The 14,486-nt window shown below is 38.0% G+C and overlaps 1 long non-coding RNA gene across 1 annotated transcript; it reads left to right on the plus strand.

Annotated features, from left to right (window-relative positions):
- The first annotated feature begins 7,885 nt into the window (after positions 1–7,885).
- Positions 7,886–8,359, plus strand: LOC121987406. Its single transcript, XR_006113565.1, has 3 exons — positions 7,886–7,917; positions 8,085–8,170; positions 8,302–8,359. It is a non-coding gene; the product is annotated as an uncharacterized LOC121987406 (long non-coding RNA).
- Positions 8,360–14,486: the final 6,127 nt, after the last annotated feature.

The following is a 14,486-nucleotide window of genomic DNA, read 5'->3' on the forward strand; positions in this document are numbered from 1 at the left end:
CATTTGGATGGACTTGAGGCTATAATGAGGTTACGACAGGGACCTAAAGGAGAAATTGGTTTTGGCCTTCCGATGAGCTTGAGTATCCCGTGCTCGCCCCGAACACACAACTCAAGTTCATCGATAATAACTCATTCCACTAGAGGGTTATTATCGCACTACCGCACCAATCCCAAATTACATTATGGGCTCCTTATCATGAGTGTGTTAGTCTCCCTGTGTTTAAGATTACGAATGTCCACTAATTAAGTAAGTTACTGACAACTCACTTAATTAGTATCTAGCTCCAAGAGTAGTACCACTCAACTTCATTGTCATGTCGGACTAAATCCACATGCAGGGTTTAACATGATAATCCTTATGAGCTCCTCTTGGGGACATTCTCAACCTAGATAACTAGGACATAGATTCCTTCTATAATTAACAATACACACTATAAGTAATATTATTTCCCAACTTATCGGGCATATTGATTTATCGAGCTAAACCTCACCCTTTGATAAGTCAAAGAAATAAATATTAAATATATGTGCTTGTTATTATATTAGGATTAAGAGCACACACTTCCATAATAACTAAGGTCTAGTTCTTTTATTAAGTCAGTACAAAAAGAACTTACCTAAATGGTCCTACTCAATACACTTAGAGTGTACGAGTGTAATTTTTTAATCAAGATAAACTAATACTTAATTACACTATGACTATTCCGATGGTTTGTTCCTTTCCATATTAGTCGTGAGCAACTGTTTACAATTTATAAAGAAACGATAACATGATCTTCTGAGTGTGACACCACACTCCATGTTATCTACTATATAAATTAATTGAACAATTACATTTAACAAATAAATGTAGATAATGACCAAATATGATTCAAAAGCTAGGCTTTTAGTATACATTCCAACACAAGTGTGATCTTGGCAAAGGAGAAAGTCCTGGTGAGGAACCAGGCAATTGGGAAGTCCTGGTGAGAAGCCAGGCACGGAAAATTCATATGGTTCAAGGATGACAGGACATCTTGTGAAAGTCTAAGTGGGTCATGGAGGACCATACTTGGTGATTAGAAGTCCAACGAGAAGTTGGTAAAGAGAAAGTCCAGATGGGTCAAAAGTTGACCGAACTCTTAGCGGTCGTAAGTCCAATAGGGAGATGGCATGGAACTAGGAAGTTCGGACGTAGTAAACTTTCGAAGGCCATAACTTTTGACTCGGATATCAGAATGAGGTGATCTCGGATGCGAAACGAAGCTAATTTCAAGCTCTAACAGTTTTCTAGGTTTCAATTGATTGGCCAATCGATTGTGGGGTTCAATCATTGGTCAATCGATTGGTTGACGCGAGTTTATGCAGAAAAGCTCTGGATCGATTGGGTAATCGATCAAAACTTCCCCAATCGATTGGTCAATCGATTGGCAGAGTTTCTGAGTGAACAGTAAGCTTATGAATCGATCAGTTGATTGATTGAAATCTCCAATCGATCGGCTGATCGATTGGAGCGCTGGAAATCGCTCGAGAAGCCTTGAATCGATCGAGCAATCGATTCAGGGCGATTCCAGAGAGCACAGAGGTGCTCTGGATCGATCGGCCGATCGATCCAAAGCCTCCCTAATCGATTGGGAGCAATCCAATAGATTGGGATTCAACCGTTGGCTCAAGTTTTAGCCGTTGGCGTGCGATTCCTTTGGCACTTCTTCGTTTCTTCTCTACGAGTGCTCACAGCAAAGCTCCACAGTGATTCCTTGATTCTCACCACCAGTTCTTGAAGGTTCTTGGAGGCACATCCAAGTCAAGAGGCAAGTTACAACAAGAGGAAGAAGCTAGGGTTAGTGTTTATTGTACTAATCTTGTAAGATCTCCCTTGTATTTGCTTCTCTTTGTATTCTTGTTGTATTGTGAGCTTGTAAGGCTTCTCCATCTTTGCTAGTTACCGTAAAGGAGTGTTTTCATAGTGGAGGGTGTGTGGATCCTTGGACTAGTCACCTCTTCTTGAGGTGGATACCAAGTAAATCTACTTGTTAGCATTGTATAGTTTGTCTTCGAGTTGTATTCCGCTGCAAATCATCAAGACGAAGCAAATGACGCAAGACGTGAGCGAGAACCGCTATTCACCCCCCCCCCCCCACTCTAGCGGGCACAAAGGTCCCTACACTACTTTCCTTCGAGGACTCTCCTCCTTCATCGATGTTCATCTGGGATGAGCTTTCTATGTCCTCGGGAAGGAATTCGGCTATAAGGGTTGTCCCGACAATTTCTTCAGACTCGAATTCTTCTGACGATGACTCGGTGCCCATCGAGGAGTCAGATTCGGCTTCAATCAGTTCTTCATGGAGCTTTAAGAACTTTTCCCAGAGTTCTTTTGCACTTTGGTAGTTGTCGATTCTGTCGAGATCCTCCACCGATAGTACACTTATGAGATGATATTCAGCCTTACCGTTTGACATGAAATCGTCACGCTGCTTTTTGGTCCAAAGGCATTTTTCAATTTCTTCTCCATTCGCATTCTTTGGTGCTTCATAACCATATTTCATTATTAGTAAAATACTAAAATCTATTTCAAGAAATACCTCCATTCGTTGCTTCCAAAAAGTGAACTCCCCCTCGAACGTGGATGGATAGATGTTAGCTCTGGTCATCTCGTTGCTTCAGTCGACGGTTAGTCTTTCTGAGGCATCCTGGCTCTGACACCACTTATAGGGATCGTTCGTGGCCGACTATCTAAGAGTTGAATGGCCCTTCACGATATAAAACAAATACCCTTCTCAAACTTTTAAAAGAATACTTGCGTAAATTAAATAAAGAAAGAAACTAAAAAATGAGGCTCACGGATTTGACTTTGTTACAACCGGGGAGGTTGTTAATCCAAGAAATGGATCGCACTAAGTATCACCTTCAGGAAGAGAAGCCTCTTACAGCAGTGAAACAACATAAATGAGAAGCTTAGACTAAAAGAAGAGCTCACAAGTGTTGTAATGCTAATTGCTTATTGATTCAAAAGCTTCTGGACCTAAGCTGTATTTATAGCCTTGGTTGAGGCACCTGGAGGGTTCCAGGAGCTTGGAAGGGGATAAAACTTTATCCCCTTCACAACGAATCATAGCCAAATGTGATTTGGTCAAAGTCAGATTTCGAGTGCCAAGAATCGCTCCCGAATTGGGTTCGGGCGCTCGGATTGGGTCCGAGCACTCGGATTAGGTCCGGGAGCCCGGACCTCTAAAGTCAACATGATTGACTTTTTCTGGTCTGGGCCCTCTACTCCGATTTTGCTCGCCTCGGTCCGGGTCTTGCGCTCCGGCTCCGCTCACTTAGGTGATCTCGGCCATCCGAAATAGGGCTCACCCAAAGCCAACTTTCGGAATCGTCACATGCTTCCTTCTCATCCGCTAGTGTACTCATCCGCAGCTCTTCGTCCCTCGGACGCACGAGCCCGTTGGCTCTCTCCCATGCCGATCTTCTCGCTAGCTGTGTCTCTTGCTCCTCGAGCAATCTTCCGCTCTGGCTTCTCCTCCCCCCGGAAACACCACACACTTCCTTCTCGTCCACCGGTGTACTCTTCTGTGGCGCCTCGTCCCTCAGACACACCGAGCCCGTCGACTCTCTCTCATGTCGTCCTTCTCACTAGCCGCGTCTTCTGCTTAACTTCCTGTGCTCCTAAGATCCTACACACTTAGACACAAGGTTAAAACACCACGGGACCTAACTTAACTTGTTTGATCACATCAAAATAACCTGGGGTTCCAACAAGATCTTCCTGCGTTAAGGTGATGGTATTGAGTTTTCCAGCCTCCTCTATTGCAAATCTTCTGATTCAGATGAAGATTCTCATATATTGTGTCAAACTTGATCCTGTCTGAAGCCTATGAAATGGTACGCTAGCTCCAATGGGTGGTTGGTCAAAGAATAATGAGCTTCTAGAGATCTGAAGGAACTCCTCAATGATCCTATGCACAATCAGGTGAGCCAACAAAGTGTTAGTGACCTAAAATCGGGGTGGAAATCCCTGGCTAGGCCTTCCGACACTCAAGTCGGTCTCCTCTCTTGAAAGTGGAAGAAGAATAGTAGCGAAAGTGCAAGAAAGTAGGACTTCCGATGCAAATGTTTGTGCACCTTGCCAGTGGATTTCCCTTTTTATACCACCTCACATAACCTCCATGATTGTAAGGTGGTCCCTAGTTTATAAGAGTTTGTTAGGTGATAGAAGAAAGTACAACCTGGGCATTTTACGATAGTTCCAAGGAATCTTTTTTCTACCCACAGATGTATCTTTTTTATCATTTACGCTCTGTATCATTACTGAAGTTGTTGAAAGAGAACGCTATTGTAACTAACTCATTAATGGGAAACCAATTAGTTTTCATAGGAGATTTCAAGGGAATTTTTCCAACAATTATGACAGACTATCAAAATGTTATCTGCTATTGGCCTGGTAAACACATCTTAACCACTCCACCAGGCCAGCTACCTTACTTGTTATTGTATTAATCTACACAACCATACATTAAATACTGCAAAAAACTTGCTCAAAAACTAATATAATACCCTTATTATGCCATAAGTTCAATTGAGGAGTCATAAAGCATGTATGTTAGAACTATATTTTAGGAGTACTACACCTTCAGATAATTTAAACCCATCCAACCTTTGATAGGCCAAGCATATATAGAGAGTCATATGTTCAATCTATCCTCATCCGAAGGATAGTGTATATATAAAGAGTTTTAGGAGATGAAATGTTATTAAGTCTGTCCAAGCCTTGCCCGACTGGGTGTTAAAAGGGATCCTTATATTCGTTCAACCTTTATCCGATCGAATGCATATCGAGAGCTATATATATAAGCTTAAGTACCTCTAGGTCTGCCTTGGTCTTGCCCGGTCGGGTGTTCACAGAGAACCTTATGTCCATTCAGCCTTTACCCAGTCGAACATGTATCGTGAGCTATATATATAAGGTCAAGTATCTCTGGGTTAGCCTGGGCCTTGCCCGGTTGGGCGTTCTCAGAGAACCTTATGTTCATTCAACCTTTACCCGCTCGAATGCGTATCGAGAGCTATATATATAAGGTTAAGTATCTTTGGATCTACCCAAGCCTTGCTCAGTCGAGTGTTCTCAGAGAACCTTATGTTCGTTCATCCTTTACCCAATCGAGCGCATATCGAGAGTTATATATATAATATTAAGTATCTCTGGGTCTGCCCAGGCCTTGCCAGGCTAGGTGTTCACAGAGAACCTTATATTCGTTCATCCTTTACCTGGTCGATTGCATATAAATATATATATATATAAGGCTTAAATACATAGAGCCTGATCGACCTTTCATCCGGTCAAATCTTCTAAGTCCGACCAACCATTAACTAACCCAACGCCCTATTTCTTATTTTCATCATAGGGCCTTAGAGTTCTTATATCTTACTAGACTTGCAACCGATCGACTCTATACGAGCGTTCTGCTTTGGAACTACACAGGCGAGATTTAAGAATTCCGAGGCCAAGCGACCAATAGAACCAAATAAAAAATACCACTCTATCTCCACTTTGATTGCCACCTTATTTTGATTTGACCTCCACGTCATCTCCTAAACCCACTCACCATAACCCGTATCAATTGGTTTTACCTAGTCTCCTTGTGTATCATCAGAACTACCAATGTTGCTGGTAAGATTATATCCCGTGTGTGTTACTTGTGCAGTATATGTTAATCCGCATAAAATGTCACGCGTGACCATAACACCGAGTAAAATAATTTAACTTACATATATCACCCAACAATCTTCATAATGAATTCTTAGATGAAATAATGAGCCGATTAGATATATAGTGCCAAAAGAAATAAACCAATTGAACTTTGGTAAACACTTTTCCCAATAAATTCTCAGATTGTGTAATAAGCTAGGTGAGAACATAAGGTCGGACAAAGTAAACAAGCTAGACATTTATAAGCAATTTTCATAAGAAATTCTAAGACTGAATTATAAGATGGGTGGAAACATAAGGCTAAGCAAAATAAATAGCACGGACATTTATAACCAATTTTCATAAACAATTCCCGGACTAAATTCTAAGTTGGGTGAGAACATAAGGCCGAGTGAAACAAATAGGCCAGACATTTATAAGTAATTTTCAAAAGGTATTCCTAGACTAAATTATAAGCTAGGTGGGAACATAAGGTCGAGCAAAATAAACAGGCTAGACATTTATAAGCAATTTTCATAAGGAATTCCCTGACTGAATTATAAGCTGGGCGGGAACATAAGGGCGAGCGAAATAAATAGGTCGGGCATTTATAAACCCTTGATATTAGAGTCCATCCATAATGAATAGTTGTGTATAACCTGAGTTTAAAGTCATCGTTCAACTGTATAGAGTTTAAAGTCATCATCCGACCCTATAGCATTTAAAGTCGCAGTTCGACTGTATGGAGTTTAAAGTCGCAGTTTGACTATTGATAGTATAGAGTTTAAAGTCGAGTTCTACTATATGGAGTTTAAAGTCACAGTTTGATTGTCGACTGTGTAGAGTTTAAAGTCAAGTTTGACTATATAGAATTTAAAGTAGCATTTTAATTGTTAACTGTGTAGAGTTTAAAGTCAAGTTCGACTATATAAAATTTAAAGTCACAATTTCACTATTGACTGTGTAGAGTTTAAAGTTGAGTTTGACTATATAGAGTTTAAAGTCACAGTTTAACTGTCGACTGTGTATAATTTAAAGTCGAGTTCGAGTATATAGAGTTTAAAGTCACAGCTAGATTGTCGACTGTGTAGAGTTTAAAGTTGAGTTATTCTAGATGGAGTTTAAAGTCACAGTTTGACTATCGACTGTATAGAGTTTAAAGTTGAGTTCGACTATATAGAGTTTAAAGTCACAATTTGACTGTTGTCTATGTAGAGTTTAAAGTCAAGTTCGACTATATAGAGTTTAAAGTCATAATTTAACTGTTGACTGTGTAAAGTTTAAAGTCAAGTTCGACCATATAGAGTTTAAAATCGTAGTTGGACTGTCGACTGTGTAGAGTTTAAAATCAAGTTTAACTGAGATAAATCCACTTGAACTTTTTATTGAATGATAAAAGTTGAACAAAATACAGGAGTATTTTACAAGCGTAATTATTAAGCTCTACAAGGTTGTAGATGATTGGCACTCCAAGGTCTATCCAGCCTCCGACCCTCAGCATCTTCAAAATAATAAGAACCAAAGGCAAGCTTTTGTATCACCTTGAATGGTCCTCCTTGGTGAGTGGAACTTGGTGATATCTTTGATAGGCATCCAGTATACAGATGAATTCACAGCCAAAGGTAGAATCAACAACTTGATCGATGTGGGATAGTAGATAATAATCCTTCAGACAAGCTTTTTTAAGATCTCTGAAGTCAATACACACCCGCCACTTGTTCCCAGGCTTGGAAATCAGGACAACATTAACCAACCAACACTACAACAAAAACGTTAAAAGACAACACCCCAAAGACAACGGTTTTAAGAGAAACCGTTGTGAATTTGATCAAAGACAACGGTTTTTGACAAAACCGTTGTCTTTGAACTCCCATTAAATATAAAAGACAACGGTTTTGTGAAAACTGTTGTCATTGAGTGATTTTTTTTTAAAACAACAACACTTTTTACAACGGTTTTCTAAACCGTTGTCTTTAAGCGCGTTTTTAGGGGCTACGACAACAGTTTTGATAAAACCGTTGTATTTGATTTTGGTCTTTTCCCCCCTCGTGCACAGTTTTACTTTCCCTCTCTCCGAATATCTTTTCGGCAATGTGTTTTCTCCTTCACATTCCCGAACCCTAGCTATTTTTCCTTTTCCTCTCCATCGAGCCAGCAAGAAAAGGGTTGTTCTGGACTCTCTCACTTGCGGCTCTTTTTAAAGCACACCTCCGCAGCAAGAGGATTTGGCCGGGAACTTTTGGCAGCATTGTAAGTGAAAGACTTTTTTTCCCCTGAGATCTGAAAAGTTGATCTTCTCAGATCTCATTCATGAACACTTGTTCCAGTGATCATCATCCTTTCTCTGACAATTGCTATGCCTGCTTATGTTTACCTTTCTATGTTGTTTGTTTTCTCTAATAATCCTTCTTGATCAGTGAAAACTGGCCCTAGCATTACCGATGCAGCCATGGGGAGGATTGCTCAGACAACTAAAGTCATAAGTGAAGGAGGCTATGAAAAGGTATTTCATCAGACTTTTGAGAAACTTCCAGGAGAGAAACTCAAGAAGTCATATGCATGTTATTTATCGACATCATCTGGCCCCATAATGGGGGTTTTGTACCTCTCTACTGCTAACCTTGCATTCTGCAGTGATAATCCTCTTTCTTACAAAGTTGGAGATCAGACTCAGTGGTCATATTACAAGGTACTTCACAACTCACTCTTCTATTTTTCACTGGTCATATCCTGCAGTGATAATTCTTTTACATGTTCTGCACTAATATTTGTTAAAAATTTCCCTTGTTAACTTTGAAATTACAATCATCTTGAGGAATTAAGCACCACATTAGTCCATTTGTGCCCGTTTGTGGTTTTGTTTCTTGTGACCTAGTTCTTCGTGTTATGTGCCTTCCTTTGAAGATTAGCTATCATTCTGTAGGTATTTGGGAAATAACTTGCTTTTAGGTGGAATTCTAATGGAAATAGGGATGCTGAAGAACCTTACTTTGTTAGATTTGAGTGTAAATAGACTCATTGGTCCTACCTCCTATGCTTGGAGAGTTAACTGCCGTCACAAAATTGTACGAAGTAATCACTGCTTGGATTTTGAATGCTAGTGAATTTGGTGGCTAATTTGCGTTAATTGGCTTCCCTTTTTCATCTCTTTTTAGAGATCTTCATTCCAATGGTTTGACTGGTAAGATACCTCCAGAACTTGGTAAGTTGAAGAATCTTGTAGAGTTACGATTAGACAGGAACAGGCTTGAGGGACAAATTCCAGGAGTTACCATGTCAAATTTCTCAGCAACTTTACATACCATGTAAGTTATATTTGTATTATTTTTTATTTATTTTCTTCAAATGCCTATGGCTACTAAACTTCTGTTTCCTAGTTAAGATATTATTAAAACTTCTCCACGTCATCGACAATGTCTTTTTCCAAGGAAAATATTCTTATACATCATTTCTCACTTCATGGACATATACAACTACCCCACCTAGTAGGACAAGTTTGGTTGTTATTGTTATTTGTATGGACATATGCAACTCGAGAATAAACAATGAAAAATGACCTTATGTTTGTTTTTTAACTTAGTCGATCCAATCAATATGAACATTTCTCTTGGTAATTGTTGAAATTTTTTTACAATTAATTTTCAGTTGTCATTGGATTTTGACTGTCATCGACCCTTATGTGGAGATGGTTTATTTGTTCGATTCACTTAACAATCATAATCGTTATGAGGACTAGAAATATGTAGTGGATATGAGTACATATTTTTTTTAATTAAGCATGTAATTTATTACTCATATGTCAACTCTTGTTGTACGAAGAAGTTTGAAATTGTTCAATTCGAACAAGGAAAGGAAAGGGAAAATGAAGCCTATGTGTGAAGTTGTAAAGGTTTGTATATTATATACACACACATATGTTTACTTGTGATTAATTAAAAAATATTTTAATGTGTATTATTCATTGACAATTTTTTGTTAACATAGGGTCCTCGACAACCTCATGCGAAACAATGTGGATTTTATGTGATGAAATTTATAAGAGAAATTATTGAAGGAAATGCTACCCGTGCGAAAGATTCAATTATCTCAATGGTAATATTTGGCATATTCTCAATTTTCTTAAATAATTTCTTTTATTTGATTTTGCTTCTTCATTATTGATTTTTTTACTAATATAATCGGGGTTTCTTAGCAGTTCATGAAAATAATTTACTCTAACAAAGAAATTGACGAAGTGCGCTCCAAATGGGCAAATCATTCAGGATTTTCTAATATTGGTCCGAGAGTACTAGTCAGGAGCATAAAGCCAATACAAAAGGATGAGGAGGTTTGCATCACTTATATCGACTTGCTGGAACCTAAGGTATTAAGTGCTGGTACTTGTTGGCTAGAAACGATAGAAGGTTCTAACTTGACTGTACTTAAATTTCCATGTTTGATTTTACTTTTTGGGTACCATAGTAACTTTCTACACCCTTTCAAATTTTAGTTCATTGTAGAATACAGCTAGATACAAGTGATCTGATTCAGCTTTCCTCCAATGTCCTTTGCACGATTGGAGAGATGATACTTTGCATAGACAATTCTGACTATTAAAGTTTTTCTGAAAAAAGATTGAAAAGAGAGTTCAAAAATCGAGAATCGACTCAAAATTCCACTTAGGATTGTTGGTTTTCTCATTCACACTGCTTGTTGTCTTATTTCAGTCATCGGTGATGTTAGAGGGCAAGGGTTGATGTTGGGAGTAGAACTTGTGACCGATAGAAAGGAGAAGATGCCTACCAAGGCAAAGACAGTAGTCTTGTTTGAAAAACTCAAGGGTATGTTTCTCCACTTTTTCTTAACAAACTTCTTGTTACTATGCCAAACTTGCTTGTAAACAGATCTGGGAGTTTTGCTCGGGAAAGGAGGCCTTCAGGATAATGTTTTTGGTATAAAGCCACAGATGTGCTTCACCAAAGAAGATGCAGTTATTCTTCGAGACTACGGGATATAAAAGGAGAATTGTTTAAGATGCAGGTGTTTTTGATGCAAGGAATGAACTTTGTTAGGTTGTGGATTGCCTTGCTAATGTCTACTTATGATTAATTAGTAAAACTCTGATATGTCCATTCTTATTGATGTATAAAGGAGCATAAGATTGTTTAATTCAACCAAGGAAAACAAAGGGAAAAAACAAGTTACATGGGAAATAATAAAGGTATGCATGTCTACTTATGATTAAATTATAAACAATTAAACATGTATATTAGACATTTATAATTTGTTTTTAACATGATATTAGACATTTATATATCATCTTTTGATTGTTTTTTACTAATCTAATCTATGTCTTTGTTCACAGTTCATCAAAACGCAGTACTCTAGAAAAGAAATTGATGAAGTGCGTTCCGAGTGGGCAGAATGCATACAAGACTATATTTATGACTAGGTATGTAAAGTTATATAATGACTAATACACATTTCAGTATTTATGACTAGGTATGTAAAGTTATAATGCTTACAAGGCAAACTCATTCTCATTTCAGTATTTCTTCTCTCTCTCTCTTTATATAGTTCTTCTTTTCAAATCGAAAAAAAAATCACAATGTTTTTAGAGTCCATGAAATCCCAAACAATCTTCAAATCACAATATAAATCACAGTTTGTTCAATTTATGTCAAGCTTCTGTTCTCTGAATAGTGTGTCTAAGCTTAGCTTGATCCAACCCGAACTGTTTGATTCTCCTTATTGGTGTTCATTGTTAATATTATCAAAGATATAGATTTGCATCGAGTTTGATGGAGGAATAAGATCCATTCTGTCTGGAATTAACATGATGATGAGATCTAACTCAAGATATGCCACTTATTGCATTGGTGAAGCTATGTACCATTACCAATCTTCAAATCTGATTTCATCTCTTCCCTTCTCCAACTGCAGATATAGTCAAGTTGATTTCTTAAGGAAGAAATTCTACTTGTATAATTGCACCCTCATTTCAAGTCTTGTCTCAGTGAAGAGTTTCAGTAAAGAGTTTCAGTTTAGGTGGTAGTGATTATCAGTTTAGAAAATCATATTCTGGATTGCATAAAGTGATTAACAGTTTAGATGGTTTAATGGATTAGTTTGTTCTGGCTTTTTTATAGAAATAATGTTGAAACTAGTTTCGTATATTGCTTTGAGATTTTTTGTGGTTTTTATGCAAATTGTACATCCTCAAGCTTTGAGATCTTACTAGAGTATTGCTGCTGTAATGTTGAGACATAAGGTACATGACTTCGATCCTCTATGATTTCATCTTTCTGTTGCTGCTATTAGCTATTCTAGCTGCTTTCACATAATACATGGTTCAAGATATAATGTCAAGTTTATATAATATTCATCAACTTTTTTCATGCTCACTTGCTTGACTACTCATGAAAATGTGAAGCGGCAACGTTTCTCGTGCTTATTTGACCATTCTTTTACTTCAACATTTCAGAAGGTCAAGATTTATGTACTTCACAATTTGGTTTCCACTGTGCAAAAGATGCAAAACTGCAAGAAGTTTATAATTGTTTATACCTATTGATAAGTTTTCTACTTTTGGGGTTTGTTTGTTTCAATTATCACTTTAGTTTGTAGTGGTTTATTAGATTATCCGTTTTAATTATCAGTTAACGTTTGCAATGATTATCAGTTTATACATGCATGTTTCTACTCTTTTTCTATGGCTTTAACTATATTTTATTTTCATAACAGGGAGAAATTGTTGGGTTTGCAAGTTGGGTATGCAGAAAAAGAACCAGTACGTGAAGATTATTGCACATCCGATCCTGACTTGATTTATTCAGAAAAAGGATAATTTAATTTACATGGTTGTGGTCTTATAAACTTAATTTTGTGGTTTCATCTTTTGTGGTTGTCATGATTGGATACTACTTGTGGTCATGTTTGGATAGCTTGTAGTAATTGTATAGAATTGTTTATAAACTTAAGTGAATGTACACATGTACCGGTTTTTGGTTGAGACAAGATGTATATATAAATTAAAGACAACTGATCGAATGTATATATGTTGAAAACTATTTTTGTGAATGTATAAATGTTGTACCAGTTTGTGTGCAATAGCCATGGTTTTAACCGTTGTGAAAAGTACATATATATAGACATGCAACTGAATGTACAAAGACAACGATTTTTTAACCGTTGTGAAAAGTATTCTAAGACAATGGTTTTAAACTAAATTTTGAAGAAAGACAACAGTGTATATGTTGTTAAAAGTATATCTGCGATTAAATTTTTGCAAAACTGACAATTACAACGGTTATATACTGTTGCAGAACTGTTGTCTTTGGTATTAAAAGACAACACTTTAAATCCGTTGCATGACTGTTGTCTAATGTGGTCAAAGACAATGGTTTTAAACCGTTGTCTTTTACCGCACATTTAACAACAGTGTCAGTTACAACGGGTTTGAAGGGCCTATGACAACGGTTTTTAACCGTTGTCTTTTAATGATTTTGTTGTAGTGCAACTCAGGAACTGCACTTCCCTGATGTAGCCTGCATTCAATAACTTGTTCACCTCTTCTTTAATGATTTTATTTTGGTCGGCCCTAAAATCTCACTTTCTTTGTTTGATCGTATGAGCATCAGGATAGACAAGGAGTACATGCTCCATGATTGTTGGAGACATGCCTATTACCTCTTTAGCCGTCTAGGCAAACACGTCACTATTGCATGTCAAACACTCCACCAGCTCGACTTTAAACTCAAGAGTATAACAATCTTGATCCCTACTGCAGCTTGGTCACCCTATACTCAATCTTGAGTGGGCTATTTTGTCATTCATATGGTAATCAATTTGGGGCAGGTGAACGCCAACGATATCTGGGCTTGTCATTTTGCTAATTCCACAGAGTATAACAATACTCCATATTGTGAATGGTTGTTCGATGATATGTGCACCACTTTCATGGAGCTTCCCAAGAGACCTCCACATGTTGTATGGCTTAGAGCCACGATTCTTGATGACGATATTGAGGACCTGCCTGATGTACTTTGGATGGAGGTGCAAGTAATGTCAGATGCTTAGTGGCTAGAGCAGGAGCAGCCTGGGCTTCTTCAACATTAATAAATTCCATTGCTCGCTCGATCAGCGAATCAAAATTAGCTGGTGTTTGCCTAATCAAATCTCAAAAGAAATCATTATTAGTGAGTCCCTGAGAAAATGCAATCACTAAAATTTCTATGGTGGCTATGAAAATATTCATAGCCACCTGATTGAACCTGTTGATATAGGCTTAGATGGTTTCTTTGGGCCCCTGTTTAAGTGAGAAAAAACTCTAAGGGGTTTGTGATACCACCTGTTGCTGGAGAAGTAGTGAAGAAATACCTTACGAAAGTCTTTGAAATAACGAAGAGAGTTATCTAGTAGTCTTTTGAACCATCATTGGGTTGCTCCGCTGAATATGGTGAGAAACATTCAGCATTTAACATCATTCATAAATTGTTAAAGGAGGGCAACATTCTTGAATTTGAGCAGATGATCTTCCGGGTCGGTTGTCCCCGAATACTCTCCTATGTTCAGATTTTGATAATATTTTGGCAATGGATCATCCAATGCCCATTGAGAGAATGGGGTGATGATCTGCTCCAGGGAGCTATCGCTAGCTACGACCTTTCCCTTGTGCTTATCCCACACAAGTGCTTCTCCAGAAGATTCCTGGAGTGCTCTTTCTTGGCCCACCTATTCAAACGGTGTACAAAAAAATACTCAGGGCACCAAGTTGGTGACAGAGGGCATGAAGCAAGCACTCAGGGCCTTCCTCTTGAACTCCTCTCTTCCTTTGATGG

This window comes from Zingiber officinale, chromosome 5B (assembly GCF_018446385.1).
Source record: "Zingiber officinale cultivar Zhangliang chromosome 5B, Zo_v1.1, whole genome shotgun sequence".
Lineage (NCBI taxonomy): Eukaryota > Viridiplantae > Streptophyta > Magnoliopsida > Zingiberales > Zingiberaceae > Zingiber > Zingiber officinale.